The sequence below is a fragment of the Lepidochelys olivacea genome (assembly GCF_965140295.1).
Source record: "Lepidochelys olivacea isolate rLepOli2 genome assembly, chromosome: 7".
NCBI classification, from domain to species: domain Eukaryota; kingdom Metazoa; phylum Chordata; order Testudines; family Cheloniidae; genus Lepidochelys; species Lepidochelys olivacea.
This window is the reverse complement of record NC_140417.1, coordinates 115,804,592-115,810,591: the sequence shown is the minus strand read 5'-3', so window position 1 is coordinate 115,810,591 and position 6,000 is coordinate 115,804,592.

Sequence of the window (6,000 nt, the reverse complement as noted above, 5' to 3'; positions counted from 1 at the left end):
AGGCAATCGTCAAGTGATCCATCCTGTCATACACTCCAAGCTTCTGGCAAACAGAGGCTAGGGACACTCAGAGCATGGGGTTGCATCCTTGACCATCCTGGCAAATAGCCAGTGATGGGCCTATCCTCCATGTACTTATCTAGTTCTTTTCAGAATCCTGGTATAGTTTTGGCCTTCGAAATATCCCCTAGCAATGAGTTCCACAGGTTAACTCTGCATGTTTGTTTTAAAAGGGACAGCATGGATCTCAGACTCAGTCCTTGTTATCCACTCAGGCTTATTCTGAATTTGATTCCTATCACAACACTACAGTAAAAACACATATTACTTTCTTTCACACTCTGGCCTAGTTAGAAAGCAAACAAATGTGTATGCCTCACATAATGTAATACTATATGTGAAAGAGAGTGGGACAGTACGTAACACTACCATCAACGTGTATACAGGCTTACTGAGTAACTGTGTATCGTCACCCTTGTTCTTCGTCACCTTAGTTTGTTGTGACAGCTGTTGTGTCATGTCAAATGCAGATTGTACCTTCTTTGAGGAGGAATTCTCTCTTTGGTTTGTGGAACACCTACCACCTCTTTGAGCACTCAATAAGTAATGAGGAATTTTACAAGCAAATGGAGTTGGCTGGGGGCAAGAATGGGGGAGGAGGGGAAATTCTCACAAATTTCCCTCCCTGCCTTCATTTTATGGTCAAAATTTCAACATGCATAGTCTTTTTCAAGCCGCTCTAGGAATCAATGAACATGCACCATTGGAGAAACCATTTATACCTAAAATGGAAGAGTTTCCATACAACACAGGTGAGACACCTGTGTAATTTGGGCACCCTTGTTTGCTAACAAGAAAATACTTTGTGTGTGTGTATTCTGCGCTAAGAGAGGGTGGCAATCGATTTGAGAAGTCTGAAGAGTAAAGTTCTCTACCTGGAACAGCTCAGGTGGTTGTGAAGTGCAAGCTTCCCCACCTGCACCAGCAGTGAACTAGAAGGCCCATTTCCAGGCATGAAAGGCTATGCCAGATGAAGCTGTAGACAGAACCTTTTCTTCTCTATGCCCATCACAGTGTGAGGCTGGAGGTTACATTTCTAGGAAGAGATACAAAATTAACATCCCCAAGGCCCGGTGGCAATTTTGCCGTTCAGCCCTATCTGTTCACTTTGAACATGAAAACTTGAAGAGATCAAGAGCCCATGGATAATCGGATATTATGCTGACAGGGGTCACACAAATACCTAGACAGAATGAGTTGCTTCTTTGCTTTCATAAGTGCATTCTGCCTTCCGGACTCTCACATTCTGCATTTTCTGCATACTACAGGACAGGCCCAACAAAGAAAATAACAGAACGCCACTAGCCATCACCTTCAACCCCCAACTAAAACCTCACCAACGCATCATTAAGGATCTACAACCTATCCTGAAGGACGACCCATCACTCTCACAAATCTTGGGAGACAGGCCAGTCCTTGCTTACAGACAGCCCCCAACCTGAAGCAAATATTCACCAGCAACGACACACCACACAACAAAAACACTAACCCAGGAACCTATCCTTGCAACAAAGCCCGTTGCCAACTGTGCCCACATATCTATTCAGGGGACACCATCACAGGGCCTAATAACATCAGCCACACTATCAGAGGCTCGTTCACCTGCACATCTACCAATGTGATATATGCCATCATGTGCCAGCAATGCCCCTCTACCATGTACATTGGTCAAACCAGACAGTCTCTATGCAAAAGAATAAATGGACACAAATCAGACATCAAGAATTATAACATTCAAAAACCAGTCGGAGAACACTTCAATCTCTCTGGTCACGCGATTACAGACCTAAAAGTGGCAATATTACAACAAAAAAACTTCAAAAACAGACTCCAAGGAGAGACTGCTGAATTGGAATTAATTTGCAAACTGGATTCAATTAACTTAGGCTTGAATAGAGACTGGGAGTGGTTGTGTCATTACACAAAGTAAAACTATTTCCCTGTGTTTATTTCCCCACCACCCCCCACCACTCCTCAGACGTTCCTGTTAACTGCTGGAAATGGCCCACCTTGATTATCACTACAAAAGGTTTTCTTTCCCCCCCACTCCCCCACCTCTGCTCTCCTGCTGGTAATAGCTCATCTTAAGTGATCACTCTCCTTACAGTGTGTATGATAACACCCATTTTTTCATGTTCTGTGTGTATATAAATCTCCTCCCTGTATTTTCCACTGAATGCATCCGATGAAGTGAGCTGTAGCTCACGAAAGCTCATGCTCAAATAAATTGGTTAGTCTCTAAGGTGCCACAAGGACTCCTTTTCTTTTTGTGAATACAGACTAACAGGGCTGCTACTCTGAAACCTTTCAGTACTCCTTTTCTTTTTTCTCAAACCTTTGGAGTTCTCGCCACTGCAGTCGCAAACTCTGGAATGGATTTGTAGGTCACAGGACTGGAGTCACATTATAGCTTTACTTGCTTCAGTGCATGAGACACACTTTTCACAAAGCAGCAGATCCTTGTGTAGCAGCTCAAGTGGTCATATATGCTTGCACATAATAAGGCTCTCCTATGCTTGTTTAAGCAACTGACACCATACAGAGACCCAAAACAGATTAGAACTGAAAAAGAAAATCTCTTATTCCAGTACAGGTTCACATAGAAAACTAATCAGGCTCAATCTTGGGAAAACTTCCTCACATACATCCCCAATGCCCTGCAGCAAGCTCAGTACAGCCTTGGGGCTTCTAACAGTAAATCACTATTCTCACATTGGCCACAGATAGCAATAAGCATAACAAAAATACCTACATCAGTACAACAACAAACTACTGTACAGATATCTGTTCTAGATGTGGCCATAAAACTTCTGAGGAAATATACAAGTTTGGTTTTGAACTTTGCTAATCCCATTTAAAACCACTCCATTTATTCACTACCCTTTCCCTCCTCCCACTCTATTGTTTTGAACATTGTTCCTTGCATCGCACAAATTTGTCAGCCACACAGTTTGCAAATATGGGCTTTACACACTGCTTTTAGAAAGCGATAAGCAGATGAGTTCCATCCAAAACTACAAGGTACAACTCACCAAGGATTCTTTTAACAGGTGGATCAGCGAGAGTAAAGCAATGTGTTTCTGTCTTTTTATTCCTTTGATAATAAAATCTATCTGGCTTCCCAAAAATCACTGCTCTTGTAAGAAAAACAAATTCTCCCTCAGTCAAACTTCAAAAAAGGGCCAATTTCATCCATGAAATCAATGGAGTTACACCAGCCGTGAATTTGGGCCCAATGTCTATTCTTCGGTTGGTGGCAACTAGATTAATGGGAACCCAGCTTGAAGAAACAGAAATTGCACAATTTCCAGGGTATTGGAAAGTCTTTGAAAGCTATTTTGGTGGCAACAATTGCATCCCTACAGAGTATGATATTGCACATAATAAATTCAGAAATCTCATAGATTGTTCGCCGGATGAATCAGGCAGGTGGGAATTGTTTAAACCATGTTCATTGGAATAACTGTCTTTTCAAATACTTTATAAAATCAACTCCTAATAAACATGACTTATAGGTTACCAGCCATGGGAAACATTAATTCCTCGAGTTAGAAATCAATCAATCTCCTTTTTCTTGTCATATGTTTCCCTAGACTGCAGCATATGCCTAGTATAGCCGAATACAGATTTTTCTATCCAAGAAAATTGTTTCTTTAAAGAGAGACAGGTAATTTGAGCCCAGGAAGCCTTATATGACTGCTCCTTTGCTTCACAACCAGTGAACGTGAACAAAGCCTGAATAATTCATGACTCTTAATGAAATAATTTTAAGGCATCTAAGTCTGGGGCTTAGGTCCCTTAAGTACCTTTGTAAATCCCTCCCTATGTGCCTAAAGATAAGCTTCTAAATCCACATTTAGGCATCTAAATACAAGTGACATCAGGGAGATTTGCTGCCAGCACCCCTGAAAGGAGGGTCAGTTTTATTTCAGTGCTTAAGTGTAGATTTAAAAGCCTGATTTTAGGCCTAAGGAATTAACTTCTTCATTTCTTGATTGCATGGCAAAGTAGCCTCAAAAAAAAAAAAATCTTTTGAAAGCAGTCCCCAGTGGTTACAGATTGGAGACAGTTTTGTGAGGATATAGGGACTGTTCCAAAGCTCTCTGAAATCAGTGGCCTCTGAATAAGGTCCCTGAATCTAAATCCCAAGAAGTGCTGGGCACTTGCAACTCTCGTTAGGCCAAATCTTGAACCTCATAGATTCTTTCCAGTCCTTACCCAGGCAAAACCCCGAATGATTCAATGTCAAGAGCTTAGCCTATGTAAGGACTAAAAAAAGAATACTTAAGTGGCAGTTATAAGCAGTTCTCAGGTTTTGGGTTCTGGCGAATACTGTAAATACCCTCTGTGTTTATAATGTATACACATTTGGGTAGTTATGGCAGGTTTCTCTGCTCACACCAATTTTACCATGTTGTAATTTTACTGACATCAGTGGAGCTATTTATTCAGTCCTTAAATCAGAGATGGACCCAAACCAAAGCCTCAGATCTAAACATCCCAGAAGTTTGGATCCAAATTTGGATCTTAACTTCAAGACTAGGCCTTGCTTTAGATGGGGCAAGCCTTGGTGTCGATGTGTATTATAATGGAGTATAATGGACATTTGTGCAAAAGTTAATGTCCTAGACAATTTACAGTGCTAAGACTTAGAAACATTCCAAATGGTCTTTAATCTTGCCTCATCGAAATATTACACATCAGATATTGCTCTCTTTGAATGCTAGCTTTTTTATCAGTGAATAGTCCCAAAGTCCAAAGCCACCCCTTGCTTCTACTTTAATTTTCAGTTGAGTGGTCAATAATCAAAGTCCCGTTCAAAAATTGTTTGCCTGCTCATGCTGGCCATGTCAGATTTCTTTCACATGCTGTATGCTTACAGCGGGGAAAGTTAAATATGCTAAAATATCCAGAACAGTATGGGGCCAAATTCTAAGCGGCACCTAACATGTAAAATGAGAGTTTTAGGTGCTCAGCACCTTTTAGGATTTGGTACCTGATTAGTGAGAGTCAAAAGGATCAAGGCAACACGACCAAGCCACATGTGAACACTCAACAAAAAGTAGAGATCAGTTAGCTTCAGAGGAATGGCCGAGACTTCTCAGGGTCAGCAGTGTTCATTCTCATTTGGAAACTGGGCACGCTGTAATCTTTACTAACTGCCGTAAAACAGGACTCGAGCACAGCTTTTTGGGGCCATTCACTTTCACCTGCCTCCATTACAGCATTAAGCTCTCCAGGAGGAGACGCCTGCGCAGTGTTTCTTTGCAATGAACATCAGTGGATCAAACAGCAACAGCGTCACTGAACTCCAGAGTGCACATTCTGCATGGCCGCATTGCTGTTTCTGCAAGTCACATGGGACACTGGAACCCATGCAACAGTTGCTAGTGTTGTGCTGTGAACTACATTCATTTGATGGAGATTAAGCAGAGTCCAAAATCTTTCATTCTTGGGATTCCCATTAGGGCCACAGAGATAACACAGTACGTTTTTCCTTGGGAAAAAGCTAGACAAATTCTGACCTTGGTTTTGCCAGGATAAGTCCAGGGGAACGCCGTCTATTTCCTGAATGAAATCAATGGAGTTACTCGGTCACACGGGTGTAACTAATTCTACGTCTACGCGACAAGCCAAGAGCGTGGGTCCGTGCTTTCAAACGCACTCTTGCGCTAGCTTGAGGAGAGCGAGCATAACTATAAATAGTTACTGCAGTAGTACAGGCAGCCAGCCATAGCAGCAAGTACAATCCCACCTGAACCCCGGCCCTGAGTACATACTCAGCTCAGCTAAACGGTGCCTCAACTGCCCATGCTACCGTGGCTACCCCACTATTCATGCTCATGTTACCCTGATAGACCCCGGGCAGCAGCCGTGGCTGGGGTCAAACCTGTGACCTCTGAAGCATAATTAAGGCTAAGATTTAGTCAAGGGTATTTT